General features: G+C 35.8%; 1 protein-coding gene across 1 annotated transcript in view; it reads right to left on the bottom strand.

Annotated features, from left to right (window-relative positions):
• LOC128645536 (putative methyltransferase DDB_G0268948) overlaps window positions 1-17,910 on the bottom strand; it is a 105,510-nt gene extending 87,600 nt beyond the window's left edge. Inside the window, exon 1 of the mRNA XM_053698580.1 lies at window positions 17,777-17,910. The gene's annotated coding sequence lies outside the window, so the exon portion shown is untranslated. The remainder of the gene's footprint in view (window positions 1-17,776) is intronic.
• Between the last annotated feature and the right edge of the window lie 7,505 nt (window positions 17,911-25,415).

Genomic DNA, 25,415 nt, shown 5'->3' on the forward strand with positions numbered 1-25,415 from the left:
TGATAGAACTCTATCAGCCAATTGGAATTGAAGGGAATTAAGGGAATTAAGGTAGAAAAAATCCTATTGGCTGATCCAATCAGCCAATAGGATTTTTTCTACCTTAATTCCGATTGACTGATAGAATTCTATCAGTCAATCGGAATTGAAGGGATGCCATCTTGGATGACATCACTTAAAGGTACCGTCATTTAGTTGTCGGATCAAGACAGAAGAGGATGCTCCGCGTCGGATGTCTTGAAGATGGACCCGCTCTGCTGCAGATGGATGAAGATAGAAGATGCCGCCTGGATGAAGACTTCTGCCCGTCTGGAGGACCTCTTCTGCCCGGTTGGGTGAAGATGTCTCAAGGTAGGGTGATCTTCAAGGGGTTAGTGTTAGGTTTTATTAAGGGGGGATTGGGTGGGTTTTAGAGTATGGTTGGGTGTGTGGGTGGTGGGTTGTAATGTTGGGGAGTATTGTATTTTTTTACAGGTAAAAGAGCTGATTACTTTGGGGCAATGCCTCACAAAAAGCCCTTTTTTAGGGCTATTTGTAATTTAGTGTAGGGTATTATTTTGGTGGGCTTTTATTTTATTAGGGGGATTAGATTAGGTGTAATTAGTTTAAAAAAATTATAATTATTTTATTATTTTCTGTAATTTAGTGGGGGTTTTTCCCATAATTTAGATAATTGTATTTAATTGTATTTAATTGTAGTTAGTTTAGGGAATTAATTTAATTATAGTGTAGTGTTAGGTGTAATTGTAACTTAGGTTTATTTTTATTTTACAGGTAAATTTGTATTTATTTTAGCTAGGTAGCTTTTAAATAGTTAATAACTATTTAATAACTATTGTACCTAGTTACTATAAATACAAAGTTGCCTGTAAAATAAAAATAAACCCTAAGATAGCTACAATGTAATTATTAGTTATATTTTAGCTAGTTTAGGTTTTATTTTATAGGTAAGTATTAAGTTTTATATAGGAATTATTTATTTAATTGTAGTAATTTTATTTAGATTTATTTAAATTATATTTAAGTTAGGGGACTGTTAGGGTTAGGGTTAGACTTAGGTTTAGGGGCTAAGAACTTTAATATAGTGGCGGCAACGTTGTGGGTGGAAGAGTAGAGGTTAATAATTGTAGTTAGGTTGCGGCGACATTGGGGTGGCAGATTAGGGGTTAATAAATATAATGTAGGTGTCGGCGATGTTGGGGGCAGCAGATTAGGGACTAATAAGTATAATGTAGGTGGCGGCAGTGTCCAGAGCGGCAGATTAGGGGTTAATAATTATGATTAGGGGTGTTTAGACTCAGGGTTCATGTTAGGGTGGTAGGTGTAGACATAAAATGTATTTCCCATAGGAATCAATGGGGTTGCGTTAGGAGCTGAATGCTGCTTTTTTGCAGGTGTTAGGTTTTTTTTTCAGCCGAATCTGCCCCATTGATTCCTATGGGGAAATCGTGCACGAGCACGTTTTACCAGCTCATTGCTAACATAAGCAGCGCTGGTATTGAGGTGAGATGTGGAGCTAAATTTTGCTCTCCGCTCACTTTTCTGCGGCTAACACCGGTTTTGTAAAAACCCGTAATACTAGCATTGTCTGTAGGTGAGCGGTGAGCTGAAACTGCTCATTAGCACCCAAGCGTTACCGACAAAAACTTGTAATCTAGCCGAAAGTTTCCTAAAAGGTCTATGCAAACAAACACAGATTTGTAGTCTGGCGCAGACATTTTAAAGGGATATGAAACCTAAAACTTTTCATGATTCCGACAGAGCATACAAATTTAAACAACTTTCCAATTGACTTCTATTATCTAATGTGCTTCATTCTCTTTGTATCCTTTGTTTAAAATTGCTTGCTCTGTCTGAATCATGAAATAAATAATTTGGGGTACATGTCCCTTTAAGTGCAGCAGCTGTTTCTAAACAATATCAACAATAAAAATAAAACAGATTACAAAATAAAAATTGTATGAGGTCTGTGCTGTCAGAGCGGTTCCTGTATATTAATTTCAGTGATATTATTTGTACATGGAAAGCTGCACCTTCCTTTATACTATCAGGGAAGAGTAAAGTAAAAAATACAATCCTTATCAATTATAGTGTCAGAAGAGTAAGGTGAAACTGGAAAAGAAAAACCAGAATTACCTATTTGTCCATACTATTTTAAAGGGATATGATCGCCCAACATGTTGAGTTTATTCTAAAGGGTAAGAAATAGTTATGTTAAATTATCCTAGCCATGATTGCCTTTTGGTGCTTTTCAAATATTCTTCCCCAATGCAATAATGTTGGTGTCTAGATCATGAAGGCATTTTGCAGCAATTTTACTGCGACTACAGCTCACCCTGCTTCTGTATAGCTCACAGTAAATAATCCCTTCACTGCTGAGCCATTTCACATTCCTGAGCTTTAACCATTTTTAGGCTTTTGAACTCATTGCTTTTAAATTACAAGATACAATTTATTTTTGTCACTTTGCACACCATCTTACAATGCATGCAGAAAATGTATATGAATAAACAAATCTAACCATAAATCTAGGACACATTTTTAAAACTACAAAAATTTTAGACCATACATTTAAGGTGACCTTATGCTTTCTGAAAATAACAGACATGCCTCTACTAATATAATTGAAAAAATAAATAAAACACTAAAACATAACATGCTTGCACAATCAAGTTACCTTTTATAAGGTTTCACAACATGATCTATACTTTTTTTAAGTCAACCAATTTACTTTTGTACTTGGATAGCTCTAAATGTATATTTGTCCAGAGAGCAAGGATCTATAAACCCTGTCAATAACACAACAAAAATTGAGTCACGGGTGCTGCCTGGCAGGTCATTTTTATTAGATTTTTCCAATCGCTTGACAGCTATAAAGTCATGAAATCCCTTGGTATTTCTATAAAATAAACAAATTCCTAATGTGTCCCCCATTTAAAAAAAGAAAAAAAGAACACCCCTAGTGGTATATTAGTCTTAATTTATTTTTTAATAGAGGTCACTTTATTCCTGAGGAAGCCCCCTATATGTTCTAATTTAACATTATGTACCATTCTGTGACAAACCATTGCATATGTTTGAAATTCACTAGACACCACTGAATAATTATATGTACACATGCTGTCCTAAAACTCCACAAAGTTTCAAACACATAATCAAGATTTGTAAAATCCCTGCTGGATCTAAATCTAAATGTACAAAATTGTTAGTTAAAGGAAATAAACAAAAAAAGATACTTTATCAGCACTCGAAAAAGACCCCTAAATTGTCGGAGTAGAATAAGAAACACACACATTAAAATATAAATCTTTATTAGAATTAATTAAAAACTGGGTGCATTAAAACTAAAATGCTGGAAAATTATTCCAGTTAGAAAAACTGAATATGCTTGACTAAAGCCCTTGAATATAGGAATCAAATTGGCAAGATTGGTCCACCTATTAATTGGAATAGTTTGATGTTTAGACTTAGGAACTTATCAGCTATTCCTTGTTGCAGGATTGAATATTATTGTAGTTATACACCTGATATTTCCTAGTAGACTAATATAGATATTCTCTTAATATTTAAATAGGTTAGTTTGGTATATTGAGTTATATCTAATTCATAGAAAAAAATAACAACAGTTGCCAGACTGAAAATCAGGTTGTACTATCAAATTATTAACCCTTTGCACATCAATATATATGTAACCTTATCATGCAGGGTTATTATGGTTAAACCACTATTTATGTTCAATTCTATATCTTAGCCACATAGTGTATAGCGTTCATAGGTAGTGTTATTTGTGCTTGGTGTTAACTGCATTGTATTATCAGAAAATCCCAGTTTGGACCCGAGTGCTCCAAAAACAGTTTAACAACCTAAAGCTGTTTGAAAATAAAATTGCGTTATCTGCAATCAACACTATCCTTGACACGCATAACATGTGAATCACTGCCAAACACTCTTGTATCAAATGCTAAGTATCAACTATATTAGACACAATATGGCTTCTATTTGGTACTAACTGTTTACATTGCAGCCTTAGAAATATGCGGTAAGTTAAATAAACTGCTGTGAGTACTGCGCATATGATTTGGCAAGAGTGAGTATAGTTGGGCTTATCTAATAGTCATTTAAATAAGTGCCAGCAAGTATAGATTATTTACAAAACAAAACGAGCTCCCATCAGCTCCCCCTCCTCCCTTGACATGTTTCGCCGTGTTTCCGGCTTTATCAAAAGGCGAGGCGCAGCGGACACTGCGGCTATTTATGAGTCTTGCTCCTCCTTCCTCATTATCATATGGCCAATCAGCATCTCTCAAATTAATGCTGATATTAAGGTGGAATCCTTCACAGACTGGGCTGTCAGATTGTGTTAGTTAATATAAAAGGTACAAAATATTTATTGTCAGTTGCGGTTCTTAGATGTTACTTAATGGAACAGTTATGATATGTTTATATTATAAAGATAACACCACAGTAAATGATGAAATACTATTTATAATACTACCATTGTACATTGTTTTACATATGAATATTAATATGGTTATCAGATGCTTTGTTAATCATGTATGGCACTTATCGAATATTATTATTAAAATGCATATTAAATCTATAATTTAATTGATAAAAATAGCAATAATAAAATTATAAAATTCACAAATATGAATATATATCTGCTAAATAGCAAGTTATAATTACCTATTCATGGCATTATAATTTATTCACATTCTGTGAATATTACAAGATTTATCGCTATGAAAAGTAGCATAAGAATTATCCTTCATTGTGATATTAAGTTATATACAAGTAAGTGAATATATACAGTGAGTGCTTTAATGATGACCAAATAGGTGCTGTATAAATGCATGTAATTCATTACATGATAATATTAAGTTATGTAAAAAAATAAAAATTTATGTTAGATATTATGAAGTGATAAAATATTTGAATATAGTGATGTGTGTTTAAGTGTATTATGTTCATGTTGGAAAAATAAATGTGATAAAAATAAAAAAATAAAAAATTGGTTTTAATAAATTAAGTAAAATTCCTAGGTGAAAACAAAATAGTGACTAAGTGACCCTAACCCTGGTTGTGTATTGGAGATCAAATTATAAGTATCATATGTATTATATATGTGAGTGTGTTGGTAGGAAGATCAACATATATATAGATTGTTATAGATAAGTAAAAAAAATGTTATTTTCATTCAGTCCATTAGGTTGTAGAGAGTTCAGCAAATATATCCAGCGACTCTGACTGTTCAATGTCACCACCTCTGATTCAAAGTTTTACTGTTTGTATACCAAAACAGCGAAAATCAAAGGTCTTGGATCTGTGTTGTTTATAAAAATGGGATGCAACAGTTGTGATGATTTTTTTCGCTTTTAGATCTTTATCAGCGTTTCTGATGTTGCTTAAATGTTCCAACATCCGTATCCTCAATTTACATGTGGTCATACCAATGTAATACTTATCGCAACTGCAAGAAATTCCATAGATTACATATTCTGTATTACAGTTAATATGAGAATTGATGGTGTGGGTTTTTCCAAATCTATCATTGACAGCTTTGAGTGGTAAGAGATAATGACAAACTGAACAATTTCTGCACTTAAAGTTACCTAATGCAATTGGATTCTTTTTTCAAAATGGCTAGGGCTTAGGAGATCTTTAAGTTTATTTGATCTTCTATATCCTACTTGGATTTTGTCTCCTACAATCTTGTTCAATGCTGGGTCTGATTTAAGTATCCCCAGATATTTGTTTAGGATATTGACCACCTCTTTCACTTGAGGTGAATAGGTTACTATAATTCTTGTGGTCTCATCCTTAGCCTTTTGTTTTTGTATAGTAACTTTTTCCTTTCAGTGTTTTCTGCCCTCTGTCTAGCTTTCTTTATGGACCTATTGATGTACCCTCTTGCTTTTAATTGGTTATGTAACTCTGTTGCTCTTTGTTTGTGAAGTTCTGGGTCTGAGCAGTTCCGTTTCATTCGAAGAAACTCTCCATTTGGGAGAGATCTTATAGTATGAGGGCAATGGGCACTGTCTGAATGGAGAAGGCTATTCGTAGCCGTTTCTTTTCTGTAAACATCCTGATTTTTCATAATTTTCAGGTCCAAAAAGGTAATGCTCTCTTTGCTTTGTTTCCATGTGAGTTTAATGCTGTAGCTGTTTTGATTTAAGATATTCAGGAATTCATCTAGTTTATATTGTGGGCCTTCCCAAATGAAAAACACATCATCGATGTATCTTAGCCACAGCGATATGTGCTCCACATATGTTTCATTCATATCTGAGAAGACGACATGTTGCTCCTACCAGCCTAGAAATAAATTGGCATAGGTGGGAGCACATGCCGTTCCCGTTGCTGTTCCCCGGATCTGCAGATAGAACTGCTGGGCAAATACAAAAAAATTATGATATAACACAAAATTTAGGAGTCTAATTATAAAATCATCATGGCATTTGTCCTTATCAGAGAATGTAGTTAGAAAACTCTGAACTGCCTGAACTCCTAATTTGTGATCTATACTAGTGTATAGAGATTCGACATCCGCTGTTATTAAGATGGTATCAGGATTAAGTTTGAGATATTCCAGTTGTTGAAGTACTTCCATCGTGTCTTTCACATATGATGGCATTCTTGTTACAAATTCACGAAGTCTATAGTCAATGTATTGACTTGCTTTTTCAGTGATGTTATTGATTCCTGACACGATGGGTCTTCCCGGTGGTGTAGTGGCATTCTTATGGATTTTGGGTGTTATATAGAAACTGTTGCATCCCATTTTTATAAACAACACAGATCCAAGACCTCTGATTTTCGCTGTTTTGGTATACAAACAGTAAAACTTGGAATCAGAGGTGGTGACATTGAACAATCATTGTTGCAGGCGGAGAGTCGTTGGATATATTTGCTGAACTCTCTACAACCTAATGGACTGAATGAAAATAACAATTTTTTTACTTATCTGTAAAAATCTATATATATGTTGATCTTCCTACCAACACACTCACATATATAATACATATGATACTTATAATTTGATCTCCAATACACAACCAGGGTTAGGGTCACTTAGTCACTATTTTGTTTTCACCTAGGAATTTTACTTAATTTATTATTATTATTTTTTTTTTATCACATTTATTTTACCTATTTGTTCATCATTAAAGCACTCACTGTATATATTCACTTACTTGTATATAACTTAATATCACAATGAGGGATAATTCTTATGCTACTTTTCATAGCGATAAATCTTGTAATATTCACATAATGTGGATAAATTAAAATGCCATGAATAGGTAATTATAACTTGCTATTTAGCAGATATATATTCATATTTGTGAATTTTATACTTTTATTATTGCTATTTTTTTATCAATTAAATTATAGATTTAATATGCACTTTAATAATAATATTTGATAAGTACCATACATGATTAACAAAGCATCTGATAACCATATTAATATTCATATGTAAAACAATGTACAATGGTAGTATTATAAATAGTATTTATTCATTTACTGTGGTGTTATCTTTATAATATAAACATATCATAACTGTTCCATTAAGTAACATCTAAGGACCGCAACTGACAATAAATATGTTATACCTTTTATATTAACTAATACAATCTGACAGCCCGGTCTGTGAAAGATTCCACCTTAATATCAGCATGAATTTGAGAGATGCTGATTGGCCATATGATAATGAGGAAGGAGGAGCATGAGTCATAAATAGCCGCAGTGTCCGCGGCGCCTCGCTTTTTGATAAAGCCGGAAACCCGGCGAAACATGTCAAGGGAGGAGGGGGAGCTGATGGGAGCTCATTTTGTTTTTTAAATAATCTATACTTGCTGGCACTTATTTAAATGACTATTAGATAAGCCCAACTATTTTCACTCTTGCCAAATCATATACGCAGTACTCACAGCAGTTTATTTAACTTACCGCATATTTCTAAGGCTGCAATGTAAACAGTTAGTACCCAATAGAAGCCATATTGTGTCTAATCTGGTTGATACTTAGCATTTGATACAAGAGTGTTTGGCAGTGATTCACATGTTATGCGTGTCAAGGATAGTGTTTATTGAAAATAACACAATTTTATTTTAAAACAGCTTTAGATTGTTAAACTGTTTTTAGAGCACTCGGGGCATGAGAAAAGTATTTATATATGAAAATTAATCCTTGGGCTTGTATTGAAGCCCTGTAATTGTTACAATATATATATACTTGACATGCTCCAAATGAGCGTTTTATATCCGGGTCCAAACTGGGATTTTCTGATAATACAATACAGTTAACATTAAGCACAAATAACACTACCTATGAACGCTATACACTAATGTGGCTAAGATATAAAATTGAACATAAATAGTGGTTTAACCATAATAACCCTGCATGATAAGGTTACATATATATTGATGCACAAAGGGTTAATAATTTGATAGTGCAACCTGATTTTCAGTCTGGCAACTGTTGATATTTTTTCTTTGAATTAGATATAGCTCAATATACCAAACTAACCTATTTTAAATATTACGAGAATATCTATTTAAGTCTACTAGGAAATATCAGATGTATAACTACAATAATATTCAATCCTGCAACAAAGAATAACTGATAAGTTCCTAAGTCTAAACATCAAACTATTCCAATTAATAGGTGGAATTATGATTTTTTTTGTGAGTTATCCTCAATAGTAAATCACATATAGTACCATAAAACGTTTGCGGTCCTATTAAGCATTTGCTAATTTTAGCACACAGCAGTTGGTGACTATTTATATATGAATAATTCACTGAGTATGAATAACTGATAAGAGACTATTAACATACATAGCTGCTCTATTTATATTGTTTTGCCCATGTATTTATATGGGTTCAAACTTTAGACAGCTATTGTCAGTATATTAGCCAACTTTTATGTTATAGGCTACTCTGTGAGTGAAGTTATCACTATTTAATATTAGAGTGTATGAACATATTAATTACACTCTAAATAATCTGCTGGTCTATTATACTCACAACTATTTATCAATATCCATCTGATCATGGAATTGACCATTATATGACAGTATTAATGTGAAAAGCTATTGTATCACTTCACCTATGTGTTTAATGTTAGCGATAATTCAATAGTTGAACCCTCATTAGCACTTGACTACATATCTTTGCTGGATAGTGCTACCACACTATTTATTCTAACTGGCTTATTTCATCAATACAGGCCTAGTAGTTTACATATCTTGCCAATTTGATTCCTATATTCAAGGGCTTTAGTCAAGCATATTCAGTTTTTCTAACTGGAATAATTTGCCAGCATTTTAGTTTTAATGCACCCAGTTTTTAATTAATTCTAATAAAGATTTATATTTTAATGTGTGTGTTTCTTATTCTACTCTGACAATTTAGGGGTCTTTTTCGAGTGCTTATACAGTATCTTTTTTTGTTTAGTTCCTTTAACCACATGATTGAAGGGAAAAAGATTTAGAAATGTCAACATAACCCTGAAATAAACTGGTAGCCTATAATAACTATTTACTGATCTTTTTTTTATATTGAACTGATGTTGCTAAATCAATAGAAACATCCAGACCAGCACAAAATGTAAAAAGGTACAAATACAAAGCGATACAATACAAATTATGCTACAATAAAGAATGTTTTAATTTTTTAAATAGAGTGTGGGTCTGAGCATATTTATCCTGCTTTTATCGACTGTTGGAATGTTTTATGTATCTAGTGAGGAAGTGTCAAATATGCCTAGTGAGGATGACAGGTTGGGGTCATGTGATTTACAGGGATAAAAAAGAAGTCTACAGTTACCACAACGGTAATAGACTTGAGTCTGGTGGGAGTGGGGAGGTGGGATCAGTTAGTTAGATCAATGGCAGAGCATAAGAGATGCAACTGTCACAAATTATTTCTGCTCATAATTTTAAAGAGACTTTAAAAATTTTTTTAAAAACTTTGACAAATGAATCTAAAACGTTAAAAGGGCTGCTTAAGTCAAAATTAAAAAGTTTCATGATTCAGATAAAGAGAGCACACTTTCTGAGGCTTCAGCTTCTACTGAGCATGTGCAAAAGTGCACAGTATGCACACATATGAATTGTATGATTGGCTGATGGCAGCCACAAGATACAAAGGGAGGGGAAATTGCAGTTAAAAAGGTATTAATATACTTAACTGGTGTGTTAATAATTTAATGTCCTTTTTAACAGGACCTTACCATGTATGTCATTAATTGTAATTCCATGTACCTCTAGAAAGTTCCTGATCCCATTACCGCTAACAATTTGTAACTCCCTGTTTAATCTGCCTAATAATCTACTTACTTACTTCTCTATTTTGTCACTTTGAAACAGAACATAAGGACTGCTTAAATATGCTTTATTACTGATTTTTGTGTCTTGCACTTTATACCTGTGCAGAAATCAGACAAATTTTACAGGCTACTGCTTAATTCCTGAAGATCTTGCTGCTTTGCTACTTAATTTTTCTCACATTTCAAGATTCCTTCTTTTTACTCTGCAGTGTTCTCTACAGAAAATGTTGCCAGCTGCGTGGCATTATCAAGTAGCCAGGTGGGGGCAGTGTAATATGTTTTTATATTATATCCGTTTCAGCTATACAAAGCAAAAATTAATTGCATAATTTACTTACACCTAGATTTAGAGTTTTGCATTAGAAGGGGTGCATTAGCTACGCGTGTTTTTTTCCCCCCGCACCTTTTAAACAACGCTGGTATTTAGAGCTCTCTGAAGGGCTGCGTTAGGCTACAAAAAGGGAGCGTAGAGCGTAATTTACCGCCACTGCAACTCTAAATACCAGCTTTGCTTGCGGACGCGGCCAGCTTCAAAAACGTGCTCGTGCCTGATATCCCCATAGGAAACAATGGGGCAGTTTGAGCTGAAAAAAACCTAACACCTGCAAAAAAGCAGCGTTCAGCTCCTAACGCAGCCCCATTGTTTCCTATGGGGAAACACTTCCTAAGTCTGCACCTAACACCCTAACATGTACTCAGAGTCTAAACACCCCTAACCTTACACTTATTAACCCCTAATCTGCCGCCCCCGCTATCGCTGACCCTTGCATTTTATTATTAATGCCTAATCTGCCGCTCCATACACCGCCGCAACCTACATTATAGCCCCTAATCTGCTGCCTCTAACATCGCTGACCCCTATATTATATTTATTAACCCCTAATCTGCCCCCCCACGTCGCCGCTATCTAACTACACTTATTAACCCCTAATCTGCTGACCGGACCTCGCCGCCACTATAATAAATGTATTAACCCCTAAACCGCCTTACTCCCACCTCAAAAACCCTATAATAAATAGTATTAACCCCTAATCTGCCCTCCCTAACATCGCCGACACCTAACTTTAAGTATTAACCCCTAATCTCCCGACTGGACCTCGCCGCTACTCCAATAAATGTATTAACCCCTAAAGCTAAGTCTAACCCTAACACTAACACCCCCCCTAAGTTAAATTTAATTTAAATCTAACGAAATAAAATAAATCTTATTAAATTAATTAATCCTATTTAAAGCTAAATACTTACCTGTAAAATAAACCCTAATATAGCTACAATATAACGAATAATTAAATTGTAGCTATTTTAGCATTTATATTTATTTTACAGGCAACTTTGTATTTATTTTAACTAGGTACAATAGCTATTACCTGTAAAATAAATCCTAACCTAAATTACAATTAAACCTAACATTACCAATAAATAAATAAATAAATTAACTAAACTATCTACAATTATCTACAATTAAATCAACTAAACTAAATTACAAAAAATAAAAAAAGATTACAAGAATTTTAAACTAATTACACCTACTCTAAGCCCCCTAAAAAAAATAACAAAGCCCCCCAAAATAAAAAAAATGCCCTACCCTATTGTAACGATTAGGCACAGAATCAAATACACAGTCTTATCTATTACTGTCCCTTTAACAAATCATTACCTGCAACCCTGTCTCCACCCTATTTAAGGCACGCCTCAGGCATTCATACCTTGCTTAGTATTGAAGTCTCTACCTGTACAATACCAGAGCCTTGTCTTTGTGAACGCTGTTCACAATCTGTTGCTGCATTCCTATTTCTTCTGGATATTGAATTTGGGCTCCTTATGCTTAGCAGTCCCTGAAGCCTTACCCCTGCTAAATCAAGTCTAAAGTCTTTGCCTATACAAAGGATCATCCAGCCTCTAACTTCACTCTCACCTCTCCTTTACCGCTGCTTCTTCCACACTACAGCGCAACTACGGAGCTCCGCTCTGATCGCGGTGACGTCACACGCCAGCTGCTTCCCCGCTCGGCAACCTCCTGTGCCCAGCTCCTCTCTTCAAACTGTAAGTTTGCAAACTTGTATCATCCTGTAATTATCGATGCATTGTGCCTATGCTTGACAGCACTATTACTCATTGACTCTTTGTTTCAAAAGCCTGTGTTCCGCTCCTGCTATCTGTTGTCTCAGAATCAGCTGTTGCCATTATCTAGATCCATATCCAATTCTCTACCAGAAGTATAAGTACTTGTTGTTACCCTAACTTATCTTATGGTGCCATATAAGAAACATACTCTAATAGTCCTATAACTTTAAATCTTACATGTAAGTTTCTACATTAGTGACCTGTTTACTATCTCCAAGGGAATAATAAGATTATATTCTCCCTGCTGTCACTTCAGTGTATTCATTGCAACAGGCAGCAATAGGGTTAATACTCTTACTTTCCCTAAACATAAATCACAGCCTGCTGATACACGAAAATCATCTTCACTTATATTGTGACTATTGTGGTTTTCAGTATCTTCATGCTACACTCCAAATTTAATGTATAAATTCTTATCTTTAAAACTACCTCAGCAGTTGTGATCCATATCATATTAAAATATACTATCTCTATATTTAGATACTCCCTTTACGAGTGTGACACCTATTCTAAAATAAAAAGTTAACAGCTCTTTTACCTTACCAGCCCTTAAAAGGGCCTTTTGCGGGGCATGCCCCAAAGAAAACAGCTCTTTTGCATTTAAAAAAAACATACAATACCCCCCCCAACATTACAACCCACCACCCACATACCCCTAATCTAACCCAAACACCCCTTAAAAAACCTAACACTAAGCCCCTGAAGAGGGTCCGAAGTCTTCATCCTATCCAGCAGGAAGAGGACATCCAATCAGCAAATCAGATTGAGCTCGTATTCTGTTGGCTGTTCCGATCAGCCAATAGAATGTGAGCTCAATCTGATTGGCTGATCCAATCAGCCAATCGGATTGAACTTGAATCTGATTGGCTGATTCAATCAGCCAATCAGATTTTTCCTACCTTAATTCCGATTGGCTGATAGAATCCTATCAGCCAATCGGAATTTGAGGGACGCCATCTTGGATTCATCGGGAGTCGCCGGAAGAAGAGGATGGATTTGCGTCGGCTGCTTCAAGATGGTCCCGCTACACACCGGATGGATGAAGATAGAAGACGCCGCCTGGATGAACATGTCTACCGGTCCGGATGTCTTCTTCTTGCCGGATAGGATGAAGACTTCGGATCCTCTTCTGGACCTCTTCTTGCCGGATAGGACGAAGACTTCGGACCCTCTTCTGGACGGATCGGTGATACCCGGCGTGGTGAAGAAAAGGTAGGGAGATCTTCAGGGGCTTAGTGTTAGGTTTTTTAAGGGGTGTTTGGGTTAGATTAGGGGTATGTGGGTAGTGGGTTGTAATGTTGGGGGGGTATTGTATGTTTTTTTTAAATGCAAAAGAGCTGTTTTCTTTGGGGTATGCCCCGCTAAAGGACCTTTTAAGGACTGGTAAGGTAATAGAGCTGTTAACTTTTTATTTTAGAATAGGGTAGGGCATTTTTTTATTTTGGGGGGCTTTGTTATTTTTTTAGGGGGCTTAGAGTATGTGTAATTAGTTTAAAATTCTTGTAATCTTTTTTTATTTTTTGCAATTTAGTGTTTGTTTGTTTTTGTAATTTAGTTTAGTTGATTTAATTGTAGATAATTGTAGATAGTTTAGTTAATTAATTTATTGATAGTGCAGTGTTAGGTTTAATTGTAACTTAGGTTAGGATTTATTTTACAGGTAATTTTGTACTTATTTTAACTAGGTAGCTATTAAATAGTTATTAACTATTTAATAGCTATTGTACCTAGTTAAAATAAATACAAAGTTGCCTGTAAAATAAATATAAATCCTAAAATAGCTACAATATAATTATTCGTTATATTGTAGCTATATTAGGGTTTATTTTACAGGTAAGTTTTTAGCTTTAAATAGGATTAATTTATTTAATAAGATTTATTTTATTTCGTTAGATTTAAATTATATTTAACTTAGGGGGGTGTTAGTGTTAGGGTTAGACTTAGCTTTAGGGGTTAATACATTTATTAGAGTAGCGGCGAGGTCCGGTCGGCAGATTAGGGGTTAATAAGTGTAGTTAGGTAGCAACGACGTTGGGGGGGGCAGATTAGGGGGTAATAAATATTATGTAGGTGTCGGCGATGTTAGGGGCAGCAGATTAGGGGTACATAGGGATAATGTAGGTTGCGGCGGTGTGCGGTCTGCAGATTAGGGGTTAAGAAAATTTATTAGAGTGGCGGCGATGTGGGGGGACCTCGGTTTAGGGGTACATAGGTAGTTTATGGGTGTTAGTGTACTTTAGAGCACAGTAGTTAAGAGCTTTATGAACCGGCGTTAGCCAACAAAGCTCTTAACTCCTGACTTTTTTCTGCGGCTGGAGTCTTGTTGTTAGAGTTCTAACGCTCACTTCAGCCAAGACTCTAAATACCAGCGTTAGAAAGATCCCATTGAAAAGATAGGATACGCAATTGACATAAGGGGATCTGCGGTATGGAAAAGTCGCGGCTGGAAAGTAAGCGTTAGACCCTTTCCTGACTGACTCTAAATACAAGCGGGCGGCCAAAACCAGCGTTAGGACCCCTTAACGCTGTTTTGGGCGGCTAACGCAGAACTCTAAATCTAGGCGTTATATTTATTTAATGATAATTTGTGCAATACAAATGGAACATTTTTAATAAGAGCTCATTTTAGTTTAACACCCGCTAAAAAGGTCCTGGGGAGAACACTGAACTGTGCTTTATGTGCTTTTCACTTTACATACACATACAGGGCTAGAGGACAAGTGGAGCGCTAATTATCGATAACTCCACTCGACTTCTGCTCTTTGTGCGTGTCTTGTAGTAATCGTATTACAAGTTGAAAGTAAATCTTTTTCGATAAAAAAAACAAAACACAAACCCGGCGCATGCAAAGAGCAGAAGTTACAATGTTGCGACCGCATTAACATACTCTCCCTTAGGGGCCTATTTATTATGGTGCGAGCAGACATGATCCGATATATACGCTGTCTGCATTTATCATTGCACCAGCAGTTCTGGTGAACTGCTGGTGCAATACCGCCTCCTGCAGATTCACGGCCAGATTGTCAAACCAAACCTGACGGCTCACTGGAAACACGGCGCATCAAGCTCCAAATGGAGCTTGATAAATATGCCCCATAGACTTCAATGGAGAGAGAAACGTGGGGTGGGGGAAATATAACCCGTACTCGTGTGCTAACCCGAATCGCCATAAGCTTCCTACTCTAATAACACCTAACCCATCACATAGCCCATCGCAAAGTCCCCATTACACTATTAAGCCCTAAACCACCACAACCCGCATTGCATAATAATCCACTACACTATTAAGCCCTAAACCGCCACAACCCCATCACAAAGTAACCCACTACACTATTAACCCCTAAACTGCCACAACCCCCATAATAAAGTAACCCACTAACATATAAACCCCCGTAACCTCACACCCCCTAAGTTACCCCACATACTAGCTTTACCTGTAAAAAACAACAACAAAAAACAACCTTAGAGTGCCTTTATAAAAAAAAAAGCGCGATAATGCTCCCCTCATAATACGACCCACACTGTTGTACAGGGTCACACTCATAAGATATTACCTATATATTTATGTGTGAGGGTGTGCTTAAGTTTGAGTTTCTTACACATACTGTGTGTATATATATATATATATATATATATATATATATATACCCTAACATATAATTTTTCTTATTGTAAGCAGCAAATGTTTTCCTCCTCACTTTTTGATTGGAGCTAGAGTCATGATTTTAGTAAAGTTATATGAGGCGGCCCTATACCTACAACTACAAGATAGTCAGAATCAATTATATTCTTTTCAACAGTTGCTGCAAATATGTAGCTGCTTCAACTGTGTATGCTTATGAACCTACTGTATATAAAGCCACTCCATGAAGTATGTAAAATACAGAGAGCTGTAACCTTTTTACCATACATATCTCCAATATACAACATAATATATTATACAATAGCCCCAAACAAATCAAAATGCTTACTCCCGTTGATTGAGATTACAAGACAGTCAGAGAATAAGCCACATTCTTTTATTGGGAAATGAAAGTCAACATTAAAGGGACATGAAACCCAACTATTATTTTTTCAGGATTTAAAAATTACTTTTTTTTTTATTATCAAATGTATTCTCAAGATATCCTTTGTTGAAGGAATAACAATGCACTATTGGGATCAAGCTAAACTCATCTAGTCAGCCAATAACAAGAGACAAATGTGTGCAGGCACCAATCACCAATTATCTCCCACTTGTGTAGTATATGTACATATTATTTTTCAACAACTGAAATATACCAAGAGAACAAAGTACATTTGAAACAGAAATGAATTTAAAAGTGTCTTAAAATGACATGCCCTGTCTGAATCATGCAAATTTAATTTTGACTTTCCTATCCCTTTAAAGTGAGGGTAAACTTTACATGTTTTAAAATCAGTTCCAGAATCTGAGCAATATTTTAGATGGACTTTAATTGATCACTTCTTATGAAGATGCGCTGTAACTTTTTAATTTAGCCGTGCCATTCTAATACCCCACGCTCCAGCCCCCACTTCAAAACATTAATTTTTTTGTGAGCTAATGGTTTGAACTGCTCTCCAATTAGCTACAAAAAAAGTGCTGTACGGCTACAGCAACATTTTAGAGAACAGTTTTTAAGCCATAGCCCGGGGTATTAGAATGGCATGGCTAGATAAAAAAGTGAGTTACAGTGCATCTTCATAAGAAGTGATTCATTAAAATCTGTTAAAAAATATTGCTTAGATTCTGGACCTGATTTTAAAACATGTAAAGTTTCATTATTCAGTTACATTGTAGAATTACAAGTGTGTAAAAAAAAACAACTCTTCCTATGAGAGTATACTGACATAGGGCTAGATTACACGTGAGGTGATAGCTTAACGTGCACCTGTAAAGGGTCAAACCTGCCCGTATTCCGTATATGGGTACATGTTTAAATAACCAGCCGTTACAAGCAGCTGATTAATGCTACCGTGAGCTTGTGTTTTCACTTTGCGCCAAGCACAATTAACCAGAGGTTAAAAATAAAAAGTAGCCCCTATTGCCCCCCAAAAATAAAAATGCTCATATTTATATTTCATGTAATGTCCTCTTTTAGTACATTAACATGAACTATAAATATGAGCATTTTTATTTTTTAAATGCTGCACAAAGCAGTTATAAGGAATTAAAGTGAGGGGATGTGGGGTGTTAGACAAAAAAACGGCACCTAAAGTGCCTTAACATGGAGGTCAATAGGGAACTGTGTTTACACATATAAATACATAGATATAGACATATACATAGACTAATACACAGCAGAAGATGCAAGCTCACCAATTTGTGTCAACTGCTAGGGTGCTATAACTGGGAGCACACAAAATCCATAAAGTCAAGAAGCATTCACGTCGTCAGGTCAAGCAAAAGCGTGGTTTATTGTGACGTTTCGGCACAGCACAGTATCCCTTCCTCAGACTTCAAACATTGTGTGTAAAATCCAAACTAATATAGACAAAGCCCACATACACCACCTACCTCTGAGCCAATCATACTGGATTAGTTAATTAGTGTCTAACCATCATTATTTGTGTGCATATTAAGCAATGTGAACTAAAAATATCCAAACAAGAGTGTAAAAAAAACAAATGTTTCATCATAGTGTTGATGAGTGCAACCGGGACACAAAGTGCGGCATTCATAAACCTTTGCTTCTAGTCTGTCAAGCTGATTCAATTGGTATGCAAAATCTAAGGAGCCAGGCATGATTTTATTGTATACCCTAAATAAAGTGAGGGTGCGTCTATGGTAGACTAAATACTAAAAACCTATATCCACAATAAAAGATAAAAAATAGATATGAAAACCTAAGAATTAAAGATTAAAGATTAAAAATTAATTAATAGTTTACACACAATCCACAATTGTAATCCCCCTTTCAAAAAACTCACCCTTATGGTAGATGTACCCCTAGGCAGTAGGGACTCTATATACATAAGACCCAGTAGCCAAGGGTCCACAAAATAATCTATCAGAGTATTTAAGGAACTAGTGCAACCAAAATCCCACAAGACTGGAAAAATACAAAATAAAAAAAAATATAAAAAATATAACAAATAAAGATAAATATAACAGCTAAGAACTTGCTAAACACAACAAGTTCAGAGATAGAATTTGTAACAGACAACCCTGTACAAACTACTGGGGGGAGGACATGCCCCTTCTCTATTAGATTCAACATAGAGAGAGGATCTTACTATGTCAAAAAGTATAATACTAGAAAGACGAACAATTGCATAAAATATATATACTAAATATATACACAATAAGAACATGGTAGGTTATGGTTTGACGGGAAACTAAAGACTATCTCATCTAATTTGGACAATAGAATAAACATACTGTATAGGAATGCATGCTAATAGATATTTAGACAAAAAAGACACAATGTGACACATCCTATCTCAACCATAGTAATTAATACTCTGTAGATATGATAGAAAGTATCAACTATCAGGTGTACCCTATAACCATACAGGATACCCTATATACCCCGACCCAATAATATCAGCAAAAATTATGAGTTATTAAACTCAGTATAAGAAGTATAAGAAGGCCGGTCCAATAAAGGTATTTATAGATAACACTGCCAAACTGATGGGGTATTAAGTCTATGGGGGGGGGGGGGACGTATTGAGTTTATAAATCCAGCAGGCTTCCCTCTGTAGATGAACCTTGTCCCTGTTGCCCCCTCTTCATAGTGGTGGTACATGGTCTATGATGGTAAATCTAAGATTTTTGACCGTATGTACTTACAAAAATGTCTGGCCACTAGTTGTTCAGATTTTCTAATTTTTATGGCAGTTATGATGGCAGATCAATGACTCACCATACGAGTCATAGAGTCATCAATCATCTTGCCCACCTAATATAGACCACACAAGCAACTCAGCAGATATATTATGCATTTGGTGGTGCATGTTACAAAGTGATTAATTTTGTATTTCTTAGTTTTGGTTGGATGATGGAAGGAGTTCCCTGCTAGCATACTGTTGTAAGTAGTGCAACTTAAGCTTTTGAAGCAACCCTTCTTGATGACCCTTTGAGCATTGGGATCATAGCTAGAGACTTGGTCTGTTTTGACAATAAGGTCTCTTAAGTTTCTACCCTGTGCATATTCCACCCATGGTTGTACACAGTCTCTGAGTGGTAACGGGGGATCTGTCCAAATTATGGGCCATTCATGTTTAAGTCAAGCCGAGGATGACATCTGGAAGAATGCAGTATTGTGTTACAGTCAGTGTCCTTTCTGTAAAGGGTCTCGGTCTCCCATTTTGTACACCCTAACATCCAGAAAGTTAATAGACATTTTGCTCTGTACATGCTTAAAATGTATAGTACCTGGCAGGTTGTTTAGGGTATCAATCCAGTCTTCAAGACTCTCAATGCTCCCCCGCATCAATATAGCGACAGTACAATTGTACAGCATGATGGTTAAATATATCCATGACCCTCGATTCGTACTGAGCCATATATAAATTAGCAAATGCTGGGGCTACATTCAAGCCCATTGCTGTTCCCACTGTCTGTAAATAGAATTTATTTTTAAAGCAAAAAATAATTTTTTGGTGAGGCATTTTTTATGAGGGTAAAAAATGGGAGTGTGATTATCTTTGGGTGACATGCGATGTCACCTCCCTTTACACCAGCATCCCACACCATTTGGGCATTGCAGCCATGACAGAAAGCTTAAAGAACAATAGTAGTTTATCATCGTTACAAATAGATTTCATTTTAAAATGAATAGATTTTATTTTAAAACATAACTATTTTGAATTTAATTCTGAGTTTTATTTACAGTTACAAGGCACTGCGATGGGGACCACCTTTGCCCCATCGTATGCCAATTTATTTATGAGTTCATTTGAGAATAAATTTATTTGGTCAAATAATCCTTATGCAAAAAATATCATTAGTTATTTTCGTTATATTGACGATATTATTATAATTTGGAAAGGTATGGAACAATCTATACATAATTTCATAGAACACATTAATACTAATCCAATAAACCTCAAATTTACCAGTAACATACAGAGTAAAAGTATTGAATTCTTAGATTTAATTCTATACATTGATACAGACAGTAATATTGCTGTACGCAACTATAGAAAGCCAACCGACAAAAATGGCTTTTTGAGTGCTAACAGCGGTCATTTTCCCAGGTGGAAACACAATATTCCACTTGGGCAATATCAAAGGATTAGAAAAAATTGTACATATCTAGAAAACTTTAATAAAGATTCAGAAAACCTAGATTGCAGATTTAAAGAGAAAGGTTACAAAGAGAGTCTTTTGTCCTCTGTAAAAGAAAAAGTTAGCAAAATGGATAGAACCACAATGCTAATGCCCAAAATTAATAAACCAAATGGAGGCTTAAGTGCCAATAAAACAACAGATAATACCATTAGATTTATCACCACTTACAATCAGGGAAGTAAAGACATTGAACATATCCTCAAAAAGCATTGGGGAATTTTAACCTCAGATCCCATACTGGGTCACACATTACCAAATAAACCAACCATAACCTATAAGAAAAACCAGGATTTTAAAAATATTTTAGCACCCTCTAAATTTAAAGCAACACATAAAGTACCCCATACAGAGAAAACACATTGGCTAAGTAGAACTAATGGAACATGGCCATGTGGTATCAAGAACTGTAATATGTGCAATAAGATCATTAGAGGGGATTCATTCAATGATCTGAACAATTCAAAAACTTTTAAAATTAAATACCAATTTACGTGTAAATACACCTTTCTGGTTTATCTACTTAAATGTAATTGCCATTGTTATTACATAGGGCGTACAAAAAGACTAATAAAAAATAGGTTTAATGAATATTTTAACAATATAAAGAACAAAGTAGAAAACCATAGTGTCCCCCTACATTTCCTAAATCACCATGGAGCGGACCCACAGGGATTAAAAATTATGATACTTGACTGGATACCTCCTAATGGTTCCAAGAACAGACTTAGAAGTCTTAGACAACGTGAAACGTTCTGGATCCACGAATTGCAGACCTTAAATAACATTAACGAAAAAGGCCTTAATATCGATTTGGATCTACAAGCATTTATGTGATTTTAATCTATTTCTCAATACAGTTTTAATATAGTTTTATTAACAAATAGGAAGATATAAAATATTTTTAACTTGAAACTATTTAGCAATGATATTTATTTTCTTTTAACTTATATGATGGATTTATTTATGTGTTTAAAATATAGATTTTTAAAGAACAACATTAACTTTTCAATATGAATAAATATATAGGTATCCTTTTGTTTGAGTATGTGAACTCTGAGCGCTTCCTTTTTCCTTGTACTTAAAATTTTTTAAGATCAGATATTTGCATTATACCTATTCGAGCATTTTCTTTATATGTATATGCATTCTCGCATTGATTAAGCTGTGAGTAATTTCCTTTTTAAGTTGTTCGTTGTGTTGTTTTTTCCTATTTTTCTAGTGACGTGAATGGACTGCTCCTATTGGTCCATTTTATATGGGAGTTGTCTGGACATTAAGCCAATCACAAAGGGAAGCGTCAGCCCAATGAGAAGTTGAGATGCTAGGGGCGCGCTTTTCCTTGAACATTTAAAAACCACAGACTTTTGGAATTTCATATATCCTCTTGAGAAAGTTAAGCTGGAGCTTGACAAAATGCGTAGAGGTATGCGCACTTCAATCTACCACAGTCAGAAACTGCTTGATTCAGCTACGGTCCTGCTAGTACCGTGAGACCCTGAAACTTTTCCGGAGAGTGTAGATAGGTGATCACGGACTGCTGAAACATTGAGACACACGCTGATACTGACAAACCGGACTGTGGTGATATGATTGTGCCTGTTTGATTTTATATTCTGTACGTGCATTACTAGCACTTCTTGCATTGTGTGTTATATTAAAACATTTTAACCCTTAGAGTGGGTTGCGCTCTCTTTCTTCTCTTGTCCTTGCAGCATATCTGAAGCAGTTTGATAAGAACCTCTGACTGTGGGCCAACATATGGTGTAACGTTGAGAGCTTCAGCAACTGCAGAGAGTCCCTCTTTTTGTGGAATCACTGTGTTTAGGCTCGACACATACATTGTAACCAAGATATCCTCTGTGTGGGATATCAATCCAGTCTTCAAGACTCTCAATGCTCCCCCTCGATATGAGGAATAAATCATCAATATAGTGATAGTACAATTGTACAGCATGATGGTTAAATAAATCCATGACCATCGATTCATACTGAGCCATATATAAATTAGCAAATGCTGGGGCTACATTTGAGCCCAATGCTGTTCCCACTGTCTGTAAGTAGAATTTATTTTTAAAGCAAAAAATTATTTTTTGGTGAGGCATATCTGAAGGAGTTTGATAAGAACCTCTGACTGTGGGCCAACATATGGTGTAACGTTGAGAGCTTCAGCAACTGCAAAGAGTCCCTCTTTTTGTGGAATCACTGTGTATAGGCTCGACACATACATCGTAACCAAGATATCGTCTGTGTGGCATATCAATCCAGTCTTCAAGACTCTCAATGCTCCCCCTCGATATGAGGAATAAATCATCAATATAGTGATAGTACAATTGTACAGCATGATGGTTAAATAAATCCATGACCATTGATTCATACTGAGCCATATTTAAATTAGCAAATGCTGGGGCTACATTTGAGCCCATTGCTGTTCCCACTGTCTGTAAATAGAATTTCTTTTTAAAGCGAAAATAGTTTTTGGTGTGGCATATTCCAAAGGAGTTCGATAAGAACCTCTGACTGTGGGCCAACATATGGTGTAATGTTGAGAGCTTCAGCAACTGCAGAGAGTCCCTCTTTTTGTGGAATCACTGTGTATAGGCTCGACACATACATCGTAACCAAGATATCCTCTGTGTGCAGGTCTTTATGTTCCATGAGTTTGGAGATAAACATTGTGGGATCCAAGAGAAAAGATTGCATATTTTTTTACCAACGGTTGGAGAAAGAGGTGTATAAATTGTGCAATCGGTTGTAGCAATGAGCCCAAAGCAAATACTATGGGCCTGCCCGTAGGGTTAACAGCATTTTTATGGATTTTTAGGAGGGTAAAGAAGATAGGACATAAATCTTCGGTCCCTTCTAGATCTTTACTCTCTTCTTTGTTCAGTGCTCAGCAGCTATCTGTACACACTTTTATGGGTATAGTCATAATTTACGGTCTGTCATTTTTAACCATTAGTAAAAAATATGGAATCTTTAGTTCCAAACTGATGAAACATAAAGACCTGCACACAGAGGATATCTTGGTTATGATGGATGTGTTGAGCCTGTACACAGTGATTCCACAAAAAGAGGGACTCTCTGCAGTTGCTGAAGCTCTCAATGCTACACCATATGTTGGCCCACCATCAGATGTTCTTATCGAACTTCTTCGGATATGCCTCACCAAAAACTATTTTCACTTTGAAAATACATTCTAATTACAGATAGTTGGAAGAGTAATGGGCTCAAATGTAGCCCCAGCATTTGCTAATTTATATATGGCACAGTATGAATCAAGGGTCATAGATATGTTTGACCAACATGCCGTACAATTGTTCTGTCGATATATTGATGATTTATTCCTCATATCGAGGGGGAGCATTGAGAGTCTTGAAGACTGGATTTATACCCTAAACCAGGGTTCTTCAAACTTTTTTCCCAAGACCCAGTCCCATGATACCACATACCTTTACGACCCTATTTTTATGCTTGGTCTGCAAATTTCTGAAGTAATATACAAGATAGCAACAATTTTTTGACAAGTGACTAAAATGTGTGCGTAATTTATTTTTTGGTTGTAATCAAACTTGAAAGTGTTGTAAAAGGTGATCACACATGCACATACTCATACAACACACACACACACTCATACAACGCACACACACTCTCATACAACACATATACCACACACTCTCATACAACACACACACCACACACACTGTCATACAATACACACACTACAAACACTCTCATTTAACACACACACACACACACACACACACACTGTCTTATAGCATGCCCACCACATACACACATACTCTCATAGAAAATACCCACCACACACACTCTCATACAACACACCCACCACACACACACAATCTCATACAACACACCCTCCACACACACACTCATATACAACATACCCACCCTACACACTATCAAACAACTTACGCACACACTCTCATACAACATACCCACCACACACCCACACACTCTCTCTTACAACACACACACATACCACACACTCTCATACAACACACACCACCATACACTCTCACAACTTATACACAACAAATACATTCTCCTACAACTCACACACAAGTCGCGACCCTGTACTGGGTCCTGACCCATGGTTTGAAGAACCCTGCCCTGCCAGGTACTATACGTTTTAAGCATGTACAATCTATTGACTTTCTGGATGTTAAGGAGTTTGTTCAAAATGGGAAACCCTTTACAGAAAGGACACTGACCATAACACAATACTGCATGCCTCCAGCTGTCATCCATGTCCTTTGATTTCAAACATCCCCAAAGCTAAATTTCAAAGAGAAATACGTAATAACTCAGATGCTGACAAGGGTCAGCAAGAAGGGTTGCCTCAAATGCTTAAGTTGCACTACTTGCAACAGTATGCTAGCAGGGAACTCCTTCCATCATCCAACCAAAACTAAGAAATACAAAATGAAACACTTTGCAACATGCACCACCAAATACATAATATATCTGCTGAGTTGCTTGTGTGGTCTATATTATGTGGGCAATATGATCGATGACGCCAAGACTCGTATGGCGAATCTGCCATCAGAACTGCCATAAAAAAATGGAAAATCTGAACAACCAGTTGCCAGATATTTTTGTGAGAAAGGACATATGGTCAAGAATCTTAGATTTTCCATCA

Source organism: Bombina bombina, chromosome 1, assembly GCF_027579735.1.
Source record: "Bombina bombina isolate aBomBom1 chromosome 1, aBomBom1.pri, whole genome shotgun sequence".
In the NCBI taxonomy this organism is placed as follows: Eukaryota; Metazoa; Chordata; class Amphibia; order Anura; family Bombinatoridae; genus Bombina; species Bombina bombina.